Source organism: Mustela nigripes, chromosome 13, assembly GCF_022355385.1.
Source record: "Mustela nigripes isolate SB6536 chromosome 13, MUSNIG.SB6536, whole genome shotgun sequence".
In the NCBI taxonomy this organism is placed as follows: domain Eukaryota; kingdom Metazoa; phylum Chordata; class Mammalia; order Carnivora; family Mustelidae; genus Mustela; species Mustela nigripes.
Genome location: NC_081569.1, coordinates 28,704,785 through 28,719,265, shown reverse-complemented (window position 1 = coordinate 28,719,265; position 14,481 = coordinate 28,704,785). Strand labels below are relative to the sequence as shown.

Genomic DNA, 14,481 nt, shown 5'->3' with positions numbered 1-14,481 from the left:
GGTCCCAGCCTCCATCAGGAGAGAGATGGCAGGCCAGGCCTCAGCGGGGAAGTGTGGCTGGCTGTGACAGCCTGAGGATGGGCTTCGGGCCAGGGGAGATCAGAGCCTGAGAACAGGGTGGGTGGAGCAGCCTCTGACTGATGGAGGGGCGAGCTGAGGAATAGTTGGAAGAGCCAATAGTTGGAAGAGGGCTGCCTGGAGGTGGTGCCCTGGAGAAGCCAGCATCCTCCGGGCTGGGGGGCTGGGCGGGTCTGGGCGGGTCTGGGCAGGCTTCCGGTCTCTGAGGCTGCAGGGGAGGCAGGGGCTGGGGCTGGGCGAGTGCTGGAGGGAGGGGGGGGGGGCGGGGGGGGGGTGTTTTAAAGTTTCTGGGGCTGGACCAGGTCTCAGCCCATGGGGGGGTTCCAGCCCTTGGGGGTGCCTGTTACTCCAGCCTTGCGACGGATGAGCCCTCTGGAATGACCAGCCTAGAGGGAATGCCGCCAGCGACCTTCCCAGCTGCTCCTCCCCAGTGGCCTCACGGTTGGCACCGCCATTTTGTAACATCCTTCAGGGCTGCTGTGGGCAGGGAGCAGCGTGCTGATGCTGGGCCCAAGCTTCTCACTCTGTCCCCACAAGGGGAACCTCAGCCGGGGAGTCTGGAGCAGCCCAGCCACCCCTGAGTCCACCTGGTGGTCACTGCAGGCCTGCCTTCATGCCAGGCTCCTCCACAACATGCCTGCAGGGCTCCTTGCTGTCTCAGGTGGAGCTCCAGATTCCTCCTCCTGGGCATTCAGGGCCTTTCCTGTCCTCCTTACCCGCAGGGGACTCTTGTTCCCCACCCCCACCCACAGCAGGCTCGGTCTCACCTTGCATGACCTCTCTCCGGAAAGCTTTTCTCTCCACCAGCCAAATCCCACCTCTTCCAGAACACCTCCCCCCCTCAAAGTGGGTACACTTTGGCCCCTTTGAATGGCTGTACATTTTCTTTAGGGTGCTACCCCATCATTTGCTGTTATTATCCTCACCTTGTCTTTATCTTGCCCTGTTCCCATCTCCTGCCTCAGTCCCCTGCCCCATTATCCAAGCTCTTGCCAATGGAATTGGGCGCAAGCCCTGGAGCTCTCTGGGCCGGGGGCCCAAGCCTGGCTCTGTGTCAGGGGCCCATCAGGACCTCTGATCCAGAGTCATCAGGGGAACCCAGGAATCTGGATGGTTGACGAGCCCCATCGTCACTTCTGAGGGTCAGCTGGCTGGGACTGTGCCAGGTCAGCCCAGACTCATGCTGAGGGGAGTGCCGAGGTCCCTGGGAGCTTGGCCTCTGACCTCTCCTTCCACTCTGGCCAGGATGGGGACCTCGCTCTCTCCAGGCCAGCCCAAGCGCCGGAGGCAGCGTTGCTGTGGACCCAGCTCCTCCTTGTGCGGACTCAACTGAACCTGCTTCCTGGAAGCCTCCGTGGGTGGGTCTCCATCGGCTCCAATGGGCCGGGGGCCGTGTTGGGCACCCGGGAGCTCTGCTTTCCTACTCGTGGTGGGCAAGGGGTCTTGGCAAAGCGTGGGGACTCGGGTGAGGTCTGTGGCCTGAGGGAGGACTCACCCCCCCCGCTATACCCGCCTGCCTGGAGCAGCTCCCACTATGTTCAGACCGTGGTCGCAGCCACATGCTTGGCCCTCTGGGCATCTCTGCTGACCTAGTCAGCACCAGGGTGTTTCAAGAGCATGGTCCATTCCTCATTTCCTCCTTATTGCAGCCCAGTGGAGGGTGGATGCTGGGATCCCGTCCATTCTTGCAGGCTCATGGGGGCCCTGCTGGGGGCCCAGCGCTGTGTGAGGATGATGGGAACAAGCCAGGGTTTAGGGAAGGCCGGGCCCGTCCAGAGCCGCACGGCTGCTGCAGGCCTGAGTCAGCATGAAAACCCGGGTGTGTGGCTGTCGCAGATGCTGGGTCTGGTGTACAAAGCACCACACATCGGGGGGTTATGCAGAAATATGCTGTCTCCCATCTCTGGAGGCTGGAAATCAAGAGACATGGTGTCAACAGGACTGGACGACATCTGTGGATTGTAGATGGCTGTTTTTCCTCTGTCTGGCCATATCATCTTTCTTCTAGGTCTTGTCCAAATCTCACTTTCTTCTAAGGGCATAAAGCTATATGAGATTAAGTGCCCCCCTCGACTATGAGCTCACCCTAATTAATTAATTACACCTGCAGTAACCCAGTTTCCCGATAAGCTCACACTCTGAGGCCCTGAGGTTTAGAAGTTCAACATGTCCATTGGCGGCGGGGGCAGTGGGGGCGCACAATTCAACTCATAACAGCGCGCAGGTGGCCTGGGATTTCCGTAGCAATGACCATGGTGGACCAGGCTGCTTTGGTGGTGGTGAACATGCCATGAGGTAAGCAAGGGGAGTGTCAAGATTGCTCCAGTCCCCAAGAGGGATTTCTATGTCAGCACTGAGACCAGGACTCCTTAGAGGAGGTTTGCTTCAGCTCGGGGTGTTAACAGGGACCCAGGAACGTAGTTCCCAGGGTGTGCCCCCAACAAGCCAGTCCTTGTACACGCCAGATGGAAGGCAGGTACACAGAGTCAGGCTGGGAAGAAGTCCTTGGCCTCTGCGCCCCCCGGATGGGTGACCTGGGGCAGTTGCTTTCTCTGGGGGGCAGCTCAGTCTACCTGCCTGCCCCCTGCCCCGTGTACTAGGGAGAGAATGAATAGGAAGGCGCTTTGCTTTTGTTCCTTTTCATTTGTTGTCTCTGTGGGTGTTTTATTAGCTGTGGCTCTTTGCTAGGCCCTATGCTCTCCCAAGGATAAAGAGATGAGAGGGTTACGATTCAGGCCTTCAAGGAGCTCATAGGCCATGGGTGAGCAGGGGCAGGGGTGGGGGTGAAGGTTATGGGCCCCTCTGGAGTCAGCCCACCTGGGATCCAGTTCAAACTAGGCCTCCTGCTAAAGGTATGAGTTCAGGCTGTTCACTTTAGCTTTCTGGGCCTTAGTGTTTTCATCGGCAAATCGGGAGTAATAACAGCATTCACCTTGTGTGGATTAAGTAGGCCGGTGCACATAAGGGCTTAGAGCAGGGTCCGGCCCATAGTAAATACTCAGTAAACACCATTCTAAGTCACCAGCTACCAGGCCAGTGTGATGGAGGGTGGTAGAGGGGGTTACGAGCGGTTATGCAGGGGGCGTTGGGCTCTGGGAACCCAGCAGTTGGGGCCCTGTGAGTTGCCCTCACCCCGAGTTCTGAGTGTGGGGTGCTGAGAGGAACGCGGGGCAGGTGGACCCAAAGGGGGAGGCTTGAGACCTTTCGACAGTCATGGATGGAGGGTTCTGGGGATCCGTGCGGGGTGGGGGGTGGCCGCTGCCACTCCTACCTCTGCCTCTAGGGTGCTCTGCGGGCGTGGAAGGGGTGCTGAGGTGCTTGGTTTGGTTAGCCTTTGTGTTTAGTCCCCAGGTTTCAGGCAGAGAAGATGGTGGGGAAGCCAAATTAAAATTCCTCTTTGAGAAGTGAACAACTTCCCAATTAAAGGATTCTTATTTGTGAGATGCCTTGGAGGCCTTTTCAATCAAGAGGCTCTTCTGAGTAAGAAAAGGGCTTGAGCTGGGTTTGGAGAGGCGGGTGGAGCCTGAGCTGCCAGCGAGAAGGTGGCGGGCGGGGGGGGGGGGGGGGGGGAGGCCACCCCAGCCTGGGGAACAGTGGCTCTGTGGGGTGGGGGTTGGTGCGGGGAGGGCAAAGAGGGGGAACTGTCTCCACATGAGCCCCCTCAGCCTTTAAGCCCCTCTGGCCCCAGGCTGAGCTGAATGCACCAGCGCCCTCTGCAAGGACCTCTCTGTCTTCCTCAAGGGACCCTGCGCTCTTGCCCTCCTGCCCCATGGAGCTGGGAGGAGGCGGGGAGGAGGCGGGGTGGGCCTCTGGAACGGATGTGGCCTGGACCTAGTGCGGGGTGGGGGGCGGGTGGCAGCCAGATGGTGGGGCTAGTGAGATGGCAGGTTCCCTGCTACCCCGCCCCTGGCTCTTCTGGTGATGTCCCAGGATGGCTTTGTTGCTGTGTGGTGGGGTGTGTCTACCTGCCCTGTGGCCTGGCCTCCCCACCCCAGCACCCCCAGTTTCCTGGGAGGCCACAGCTGGCCTGGTAGGGACTGAGTATCTGCTAGGTGTCCTGGGAAGGGAGCACCCTCAGATTCTGCCGGAGACAGGCAGCCTCGCTTCCCTGAGTGCCGTGGATATTAGAGGCAGCTCCTGTCCGAACCCTACTCACAGATGGGGAAGAGGCTCAGTCAAGTGAGGGGACCCCTCGACGTGGAGAGGAGTTCTTGCTCAAAGGGGCTTGTTTTCCCCTGACCACCAAGGCCTTCCAGGTCGCTGAGCAGAAAGGAGCTGGGTGGTGGGGAGGGGGGAAATACATTGGCCAAAACCCTCCCCTCAGTGGGCGGGTCAGGCCTTTACCCCTAGCCTGGAGGGTCTAGGCCTAGGAGTTGCCAAGGTCATTTGAAGAGACCTGCCATGGATGGCTTCGCTGTCCAGGCAGCGTGGAGGGTGGCGGAAGTGTTTTCAGCCCACACCGGCCACCCCCTCCCGCAGAATGTCCTACTTTCTGGAAGCCACCGCAGTGAGGCTGTCTGTGTACACACCCAGCACTGTGAGAGCCGGGCCCCTCAGAAAGGCCAGCCGACCATGCAGGCGCTCTCTGGAGCCCTGGGGCTGGGCCAGTAATTGGGAGGGTATGCTGTTCTGGTTGGGGCCTGGGAGGGGGCCACCTGGCAGCCGGGGAGAGGGTGGGCCTCTGGGGAGACCTCAGGCGCGCTGACCACCTGTGTGTTCTTGAGCACATGACACGCCTCTCCAGGCCTCCGTTTCCTCCTGGGTAGCACCAGGAGCAGAACAGTGGAACTGAGGTGAGGATGATGGCTTGTACGCAGTGGAGGGCGGCTGACGGGGCCATGTATGTGGAATGTGGATCTGTGGACATCCCAGCCCCACCTCTTGGACAAGTGCTTCATCTCTCTTAACCTCTACATAACAGGCAGAACAATACCCTTCTCACGTTTGTGTACTTCATCTGTGGGACTCCTCTGTGCCCTTCCCCCCGAATCATTTAATGAGCCCATTCTTCCTGAGAACCCAGGGGGCTCTGCCTGGACTTGGTGGCCACAAAGTGAATAGGTGTCACTGTCCCTGCTTTTAGGTAGCAATGTGTATGTAGTTAGAGTGCCTGAGGAGATGGGCTCTGAGCCTCAGGAAAGGGAGATGGGAGCTGGAGAGAAGTCAGGGAGGGCTTCCTGGAGGAAGGTCAGACCTTAATGTTTGAGAGGATTTGGGAAGCGGGTGGAGCACCTGGTAGGGGATAGTGTGAGCAAAGACCAAACAGGTTGTGAGTTCCTAAAAGCAGGCAGTGGGAGGGTGGGGGACTGGTGGGTGTATAGGTCAAAGCCCAGAGAGGTCCTGGTCCTGGAACCCTGGTGGGGGTAGGGGAGTTGGGAGTGGGACAGCTTTCTCCTCACATAAGGGGACAGCAAACTCGCAGCCTAGATTCCAGCAAGGAGCTTGGCATGGAGCCTGTGGGGAGGGGTGGGGATTCAGCCTAGGGTTCCTGTACAGACAGGACTCCCTGGGCTGCAGGCCCTCAGGTGGGAGATGAAGGCCTGAGGTGAGGCCTGGGGGCGGGGGCTGGTGGCAGCTGCCCCCGATAGGCCTGTGGGGAAGCTCTGACTGGAGGTGGGGGTCAGTCCAAGGACAGTGCCGAGCCAGGGTGAAGCAATCAGGCAGTTTGGCTTCTCAAGGTCAAGAGACTAAGAGCTGGAGAAGTGGAAGGGGTCTCTGGCAGGATGGGAGAGCTGGGGGGCTCCCCCTTACTGAGCACCTACTATGTGCCAGGTTGAGTCAAACTTGCTCTGAACTTGGGCTTACACAACAGCCCAGAGAGGGGGCTGGCACTTAGCCTCGGCCTAGGGCCCTGGAAACTAGGCTCAGAGAGGCTAGTGACTCACCCGTCCCGGTTCACATTTCAAATCTGAACTCCAGACTTCGTGCCTTTTCAGTGGCCCCACACTGTGGTTTTAGAGGTGATGACAGACTTTTCTGAGTGAGCTCAGTTAAAAGGACACGCTGGTTTTGTCTCTCTTGGGGAGGCTCAGAGTTGTGGGCATGTCCCAGTATCACACAACACTGGGGTCTGGCGTCCCTGGCTTCCTGAAGAGATGAGCGCGCTCCTCTCTATCAGATAGTCAGGTGGCCCCTGCTGTGGACAGAGGGAGCCTTCCAGCCCCAAGCCTACTCCAGTCTCTGTCCCTGAGGGAGGCTTTAAAATCTCAGCCCCAAATTAAAACCTATGAGGGCTTCAAAACAATGAAAAATTTCCCTAATAAAAGAGGAGGCACACTCAGGCATGTCCTAAATGAATGGAGTGACTTCCGGGATTAATCCAGGATGTATGGGAGGGCGCCCAGCCGGGAAAAGCGTGCGATGGAGATTGTAACAAATTGTTTGCTCGCAGGAGGAATAATTCTTAATGTGCACCGGCTGTAAGCGGAAGGCACCTTGGCCGCGGGCAGCCACGATCACTCATTAGCTGGTCCCGAGCAGGGTCTCTGCCAGGGCAGCCTTGCCTCCAGGCCTCTGGACTTTCAGTGATGACCTTCCACTCCCATCAGCCAGTTGAGTGGAAGTGAGCAGGCTCCAGATCTGTCCTTAGAGCACCTACACCAGGACCTTTGGAGCCCTGCTTTCTCCCCCAGCTCTGCGCCCTTGGCCAGGTGGGGAGGGGCAGTACCCGCCAGATAGTAGTTCCTTCTCCTCCTCTAGGTGGTCCTGCCCTTCCTCTCCGGCCTCCTGCACCTCCCAGGACTCAGGCTTGCCTGCCCCTCCACCTCAGATCACTCTGGGAGTCTCTACACGGACTGGTCTCAGTTTACCCCTCAGCTTGGGGTAAGTGCTTCCTCCCTAGATCCTTTGCCTCCCGCATGGGAAGGGCTGGGGGCTGCGCTGTTCTCCCCAGCCGGCTCTCTCCCTGCTGCCTCCTCACTTTGTGCTGAACTTGGGGAAGGGAGGCTGAGCCAGCTCACACTCTGAACACCACCTCGAAGGTGCTGGTGGTGGAGAAAGGCCTCCTGGGTTCCATTTCCCACTCCCAGCCCAGGTGTGACCCGCACAGAGAACGGAGTGTGGGGTCTGAATCATGCAGAGCTGTGTTGGGTTCTGGCACCCAGGCCACCCCCCAGTCTTTCCCAGCTTCCTCCCCTGTGAGAGGGGGCTCTTGTTAGCCTCACCCTCGCCTCTCATTTCTGAGAGCACGGTCGCATTCCCCCATGCAACAGTCTGGGGAAGAGGGTCCTGTGTTAGCCCGTGAGGCAGCAGAGGGACAGGTGAGAGACGACGGGGAAGTTGTGTAGAGTGGTTGGTTCAGGACGCACACCCTGTAACTGCTTCCTAATGTTTGGAGGAAGGGTCCTGGATCACGGGTGCTGCTCTGCAGGGCTTGTCTCCAACTCCTCCCTCTCCTCAGCTGAAGAGGAGGGGCGCCGGAGACCCTGGGCACAGGGCGCCCTGGCCCCTTCTTACCAGCCGCTCTTACCTAGACCTGACTATCCATTCACTCTCTCACTCCCTTCCCAAAGGAGTATGAAACCCTGTCCTGGATGCCAAGTGTTGCTCTAGTCCTGGAAAGCAGCTCCTGGAAGGGTATACACTTTTGCCCTCAGGTGGTGTCGGTTCTCGAGGGAGGGACAGTGAGCCAGGCCACAAATAACGTGGGTCACATCATACTGCGATGGAATTGGGAGGGGAATTGGCTCGGGTAGGCTGAGGAGCAAGAGGCATCCAGGCGGGCCTCCCTGAAGAGACGTCAGTGCAGCTGGGATCGCAAGTCTGAGAAGAGATGGCATTCCAGGTGGGCAGGACCGTTAGGCAAGGGCCGGGTGGTGGGAAGGAGCTGGGTGTGTTCAGAAACCAGGAGGAAGACAGCTTGGCAGGAGGTTGGGGAAGGAGGGAGGGGGGGAAGTGGGGGTGGGTAAAAGAGAGGGGGGCTCAGAGGCCCTACGGAGGAGCAGGTTTTATTCAGAGTGAAGTGGGGAGCTCAGGAGAGTGCTAAGCAGGAGAGTGACAGGATCTGATTTGTGCTTTTCAAATCTGGCCACTGTGGGGAGAGAATGGATTAGAGTCTGTGGCAGGGAAAGCAGGGAGCCCAGCGTGGAGGCCAGGGCCAGTCTAGAGGAGAGCACTGGGGTCATGGCTGGGGGGGTGGGGGGGTGGGAGACATGGAGTTTGCCCTGGGGTGGGCTGTCTGTTTGGCCGGAGTGACAGTCTTGGTGAGGGCACCATTTTCCGAGATGGATCCTGGCCCAGGGGAAGCATGACCACTGTCGGTGTCTGGATTTGGTTCGTGTAAGGTGCCAAGGAACCCCCCAGCGGAGCATCACTCTCTCCGCTGGTATTGGAACACCTGCTTGTCTGTAGCTGCTCTCAAAACGGCTTCTCACGTCCCGTCACACTACTTCCAAGGTCAAAGGCTTTGCTCTAACACGTCGAGTCATCATCTCCTTGCCAAGTCCATTTTTTCGATGAGGAAACGAGAAGCTCACCTCAGTCGCATACAGGGCCTTCCTCTGGACGTGATGCTTGGTAGGGGGTGGTAGGAAACCTCGGGCCCATCTCCTGCTGATGGCGTGTGTGTGTGCGCGCGCGTGCGCGTACGCGCGGATATGCGCACATGTGTGCCCACGAGCATGCGCGTGTGTCGGGCCCATTAACAAACAGAGAAATAAATTAACAAGTATTCAACCCACCAAATGTTCCTTCTGTTCTGTATAATAGAGCATGGGAACATAATTTTCCCCTGGAGCAAATTGCTACAGCTGAACCTGCGCCTCATTTTCCTCCAAAAACTGCTTCAAATTCTGGGATGCTTGTTGATTTCGGGTCCTCTCCTTTTCTTCCTCCTGTCCCCAACCCCCCGGGCTTCTTCCCTCAGCCTTCCCGGTGGAGCCAGATTGCCACTGAGTAAGAGGCCCCACCCTGCCGACAGAAGGCACCTGGGGGGCAGCGGCTCAGGCCAGAGGCACAGAGGGTAAGGGACTTTGGGTGTGCTGAAGATGAATGAAATGCTCAGGGTTGGCAGAAAGCTGGGTAGCTTCCTCCCGAGCCCTGCCATGGGCGTGCTGTGCAACTCGGGGCACAACACTGCTCTTTCTGGGCTTTAGATCCCCCTGGGAAAGTGGGTCTAAACATACCTGCCATCCCCAGTGAACCCACCTGTGGTGTAGAGTGCCGTGTAAATGTGATCCACCTCCTTCTGAGGACGCCGCCCACTTTCGGGGAGTGGGATGCCCCCCTCACCCTCTTCCCAGGCCCTTCTACGGAGGCTTTAGATTCAGGGACTCCTGCCCTTCTTCTGAAATCCTCCAGGACACTTCTCATTTTCTTAAAGCAAATTAATTTTAATCCACTTTAATTAAACGTGTCTTATAAAAATGTATATTTATTTATAGACCTGCTCTCTCTCTGTATATCCTAATCATTTCTGTCATTCAGAGCCCAGTCCAAGTCTCCATTTGCAGGCAGCCCCCTTAGGGGTGAGAACATGGGGAGGGGGAAGCCCTAGCAGGCTGACTCCTGACTGGATTGGGCCAGACTGGGTTACCTTTCAAGGGGGCAGAAAGGGAACCTGGGATCCTGGGCTCAGGAGCCACAGAAGCCCAGCCTCCTACCTCCATCTCGGAGAGTCTGGCTGTTGGAAGATGTGAAGTTCCTTCAGTCCCACACCTGTCCCTGTACTCCTCAGCAGAGGAATTAAATTCCAAAGAAATTGCCGAGGCTTTTCAGGTCTAGTGAAGGATAAGCCTTGGCTGGGGTCCGGTGTGTGGCCACAGTTCTAGCTGGCCAGACTCTGGCCTGTCTCTGAGCCGTAGGACAACCCCAAATCATGTCTCTTCCAGGAAGTTCCCCTTGACTTCACCCCTGCCTTAGCCTGCTTGGCTATTCTAACAAGGTTCTATAGACTGGGTGGCTTAAACAACAGATGGTAATTTTCTCGCAGCTCTGGAGGCTGGAGGTCTGAGATGAGGGCACCAGCACTGTTAGATTCTGGGGAGCCCCCTTTCGGGCTTGCAGATGGCTGCTTTCTTGTGTGCTTACATGACAGAGAAAGACAGGGATGAAGAGATTTTCTGCTGTCTAGTGTTCATAGGACGCTAATCCTATCACAGTAGGACTTGACTTATCTAACTTTGATTATTTCCTTACTCCAAATAATTTTAGTCTTAGTGAGGAGTTGGCGATTCAGCATAGAAATTTTGGGGGACTTAATTTGGTCCACAGGGGGCCATCCCCGCTCTCCTGTCCCCTGGCTACAGTGAAGCAGCACGCTCTGGCATTTATTGCAAATCGCTAGCTTTGATTTCTCCCAAGATCGCCTCCCTTGGAGCACTGTCCTGGGTATACCAGGGGCTCCATGATGACATGGCGAGCTCAAGCCTCCCTGGCTGGGGCCACAGTTTGGGGGAATTTCCAACTCCTGCCCCTTATTATTCTGGTCTTATTATTTTGTTCCCTGTTTCTGTACGTGCTGTTCCTCTGCCAGGTATAGACTCTCTCCTCATCCAGTCAGTAAACTCCTACTTATCCTGCAGAGCCCTCCTACGCACAGCCTTCCCCAATCCCCTGGGCTTAGTTGGTCCCTCCTTACTCTGAACCCCCATGACACTCTGGGCTTCCCTGCCACTGTGCTTAACACCCTGGATGGGCCTTGTCAGGGGCTGTGTCTCGTTCACCGTGGGGTCCCAGTACCTCCTCAGTGTCTCCATCCTGTCCTTCTCTGTGGAGTGAATGAATGGATGATTATTTATTGAGAACCCACTAGTTGTGGGAGACTGGACCCTGGAGGCTTGTCGTCATGGAGCTAACATTCAACAAGATGGGTAAGCAAGGCATGTGTTGTGTTGGTGATAATGTCAAGTAGAAGAACGTCAGGGAAGGGGGGAGAGGAGATGTGCAGGGTAGGGGTACCCTACTGAAAAGGTGACTTTGAGGTAAAGACCTGGAGGAGGTAAAGGAGACCTGTGGCTACCTGGGGAGAATGTTGAAGGCTGAGGGAACAAGTACTCCCAGGTGGGAGCCGGCCTGGCCTGTGTGCAGAACAGGGAGGAGGCTCTAGTGGCAGGAGAAGAAGGGGAAGGGGAGAGAGGGTGGGAGCTGATACTGGAAAGCAATCATGATCAGAACTTGCAGAACCTTTGTAAGGACTTTTGTGTTAGCTCTGAGTGACACAGCAGTCACTGTGGGGTGTGTGACTTGTGTCTCAGGGTCCCATCTGGCTGTGGCGTTTCGAAAATCGTGGGAGGCAGGTACCCAAGGAGGAGGCTGCGGCAGAAATAGGGAGGAAGGGCTGGGGGCTTGCACCACGGTGCTGGCCGTGGGGGTGGCGAGAAGTGTTCAGATTCTGGATCGATTTTGAAGGTAAACCCAACAAGACTTGCTGGTGGTGGGTCAGTGGTGGGGGTAAGAGAAAGAGGGGAGCTAAGTGTTGACCCCACGGTTTGGGGGCTGGGTAGGGATTCCATTACCTGAAAGGAGAAGCCAGCAGGATCAGGCTTGGGGTAAAACGAGGCACTCAACTGTGATCATGGCAGGGTGAGGTCCATCTGAGTTGTCTGGGGTGGGTGTCCAATAGCTTGTTGGTGACTGTGGTGGGTTAAAGGATGCCTCCCAGACACATCATCTGTGTCTTAATCCCCCAAACCTGGGCAAGTTACCTTGTATGGCAAAAGTCTCTGTCGACGTGGTGACGTTCAGGATCTTGGGATGGGCGTCCTTAGAATGGGAGGCAGAAGGAGCTTGACTACAGAGACAAGAAGGCTGAGTGACCACTGTGGCAGAGACTGGCGTGATGTGGCCACAGGCCAAGGAGTCCTGACAGTCACCGACCAGATCCTGGAAGAAGCAGGGCTCGGATTCTCCTTGAACGCCTCCAGAGGGAGCCAGCCCTGCCTATACCATGGTTTGGGTCCCTGGAAACCAGTTTCTGAGTATCGGGCTCCAGAACTGGGGGAGGCTAAGTCCCTGTGTTGTAAGTCACCGGCCTGTGGTGATTGTTACAGCAGCCCTAGGGAGACGGTGCAGGGGTTACTCGCCTGGGGAGTGCGCAGGTGGGGTGCCCTCCACCCCCCACCATGTCCTGGCCCCGAGAGAGAGGGTTGTGTGCCCGCTTGTGGGCTGTGGGGTCAGAGGGCCCACATGAGTGCATGAAACCACTGTGAGGATAGCGATGCTGGGAGTCAGATTGTCTCTACTGACCGCCTGCCTGCCCTGCCCTTGGAGCTGACTGAAGCCTGGGGGAGTGTGAGGGGGTGGGGGCGTGGGAAGGCATCAGGAAACGTCTGCAGTATGGCCGGGCTGGGCCTTCTGGCCTCCAATGTTATCTCAGTGGGGGGATGTCTCTGCAGGGCGGGCTCTGAGGAAGGGGCCGAACGCCCTGGGGTGGTGGGGAGACCTCCCCTGGTCAGGCTAGAAGGCTGCTCCGAGCAGAGCCCTCATGAGCTGGGCTCTGAGGCCAGCCTGCCTGGCTTTGCATCCTGGCTCCCCCACCCGCAAGCTGGTCCCATGGCCTTGCCTGGGCCTCAGTGTTCTGTCTGTAAATTGGGTTAATTAGTGGTGCTGGCTCCGGGGGCCACCCCGAGGATGACATTAGTGCATAGAAACATGTGAAAACACTTGGAACATGTCCGGTTTTTAACCCTCAGGCCTGGGGAAGCCAGGACTGTGGGGAAGAGCTTGACAGTCCATGGTTTTGGGTTCGAATCCCTGCTCCCCAACAGACTGACCAGCTATGTGACCTTAGAGTCTCTGTTTTTTTTTTCCTCATGCTAGCTGCCTGCAGGGCTGTTGGGAGAGGGCTTGGTGGCTGATATGGAAAGGGCCTGTAATGTTGGGGCCCCCAAGCTGGGGGCTCAGCTGGGGTCAGCTCCCTTTCCTTTTTCCCATCAAAGCCCAGGGCAGGTGCCCATCCCCCAGGCCACTTCTACTGGGAGCAGATTCTGTCTTAGGGCTTGTAGGGCAGCAAGGGCATGGTGCATGGACGAATGGGGGCTGGGGACTCTCCGGTGGCCCTGGGTGTGGTGGGACGTGGCCAGGGCAGCCAGAGAAGACTTCACACGTCCATTAGCTAGCTGCGGCTCCCTGTGTGGGGTTCCGCGGCCTCAGCGGCGGCACCCATTCAGGCCCCGTTGGAGTCTGCAGGGAAGACATGTGGTGATATTTACAGCCCAAATCTCTGTCCTCATAAAGGGAGGCGGTAGGAGGGGTTGGGAGGAGGAGGGAGGGGCCGGACTTTCTGATAATGTCATAAACCGAGTCTGTCTCCCTGGAAACGGTGGCGGCGGTTGGCGGCCAAGGGCTGACAGATGTGCACGCGGTAATATGGGCCCATGGTGGCAGTGGCGGGGACATTGGGAGGGATGGATGGGCTGTAACTCACCAGGCCTGGGGCTCGGGGACAGCGGGATACAATGAAGGCATGGTGGGAATGCCGAGGGAGGGATCGGGGCTTGGAACCGGGTATCTGGGGGGACAGTGGGGAGCCTGCTGCTGGCCAGGGTCTGGAGGAGATTCTCCAGCCGCTAGCCTCTGGCCCGAGGCCAACCTCAGAGAGAAGCCAAGCTGTCAGGGAGACATTATGAAGTTACAGGCCTTCCCTAACTCTAGTGATGGGCACGTGGGACGCACCTGCAAAATGTTCTAGGCCTAGAGAGGCAAATACATCAGTGAGAGTGCTGGAGAGCCTTGATCCAGGTAGGGGAGGCTCTATCACAAGGAGCGGCGAAGTCGGTGTGAAGGAGTTGATGACTAGGACGGCTCAGACATATCTGGAACGGGCCACTCTGTCCCTGGCTGAGTGTGATGGGGCCACACGGCCAGAGCCTCTGGGGGTGAGGGCTTTATCCAAGTGGTCTCATTTCAGAGAATAGGAGGAGCTAGCCTTCAGCTACCCAGCCAGTCGGTGGTCCAGCCTGGAGCCCTCCAGGGACACTTGGTGCACACACACCAGGAGGCGGAAGGCCGGGAGGACTGGGATCTGCGAGCTGGAAATGACAGGCTTGGGGGCAGCACTTGTCCAGAAATTTCTGAGGGGCCAGAAGCCTGCCCTCCAAAGCCTGGCCTGCAATGGGGACCAGCTGCCCCAGAGCAGAGCTCAGTCCAGGGAGGGGGATTCTAATTAGAGTTACAGATGCACAGGCTGCTTTGAGTGGTGGTGAGCTTGCTGTCATCAGAAGTATGCAAGCAGGAGCTTGATGGGCATGGCCAAGGAGACTGGGGAAGAAATTCCTGGGGAGAAAATGGAGAAATGGAGACGGGAAGGTTTGGGCCTGTCCTTCATGGCCTGAGGCCCTGCCATCCTGAGTTCTCGGAAATAAGCAGGCCCATAACCTGAGCATTGGGCCCGTGGCTCTGCTCCACTCATGATCTGCATCGCACCTGAGCCCCAGGTCCAGGGAGGGGGATTCCAGTTAGAGTTAC

General features: G+C 57.5%; 1 protein-coding gene across 5 annotated transcripts in view; it reads left to right on the top strand.

The window, feature by feature from the left end:
• Window positions 1-14,481, top strand: part of LINGO1 (leucine rich repeat and Ig domain containing 1) — a 191,234-nt gene that overhangs the window by 25,310 nt on the left and 151,443 nt on the right. Inside the window, exon 3 of one of the 5 annotated variants that reach the window (XM_059371778.1) lies at window positions 6,778-6,900. The exons of the other annotated variants lie outside the window; for them this stretch is intronic. The gene's annotated coding sequence lies outside the window, so the exon portion shown is untranslated. The remainder of the gene's footprint in view (window positions 1-6,777; window positions 6,901-14,481) is intronic. 5 annotated transcript variants of the gene reach the window in all.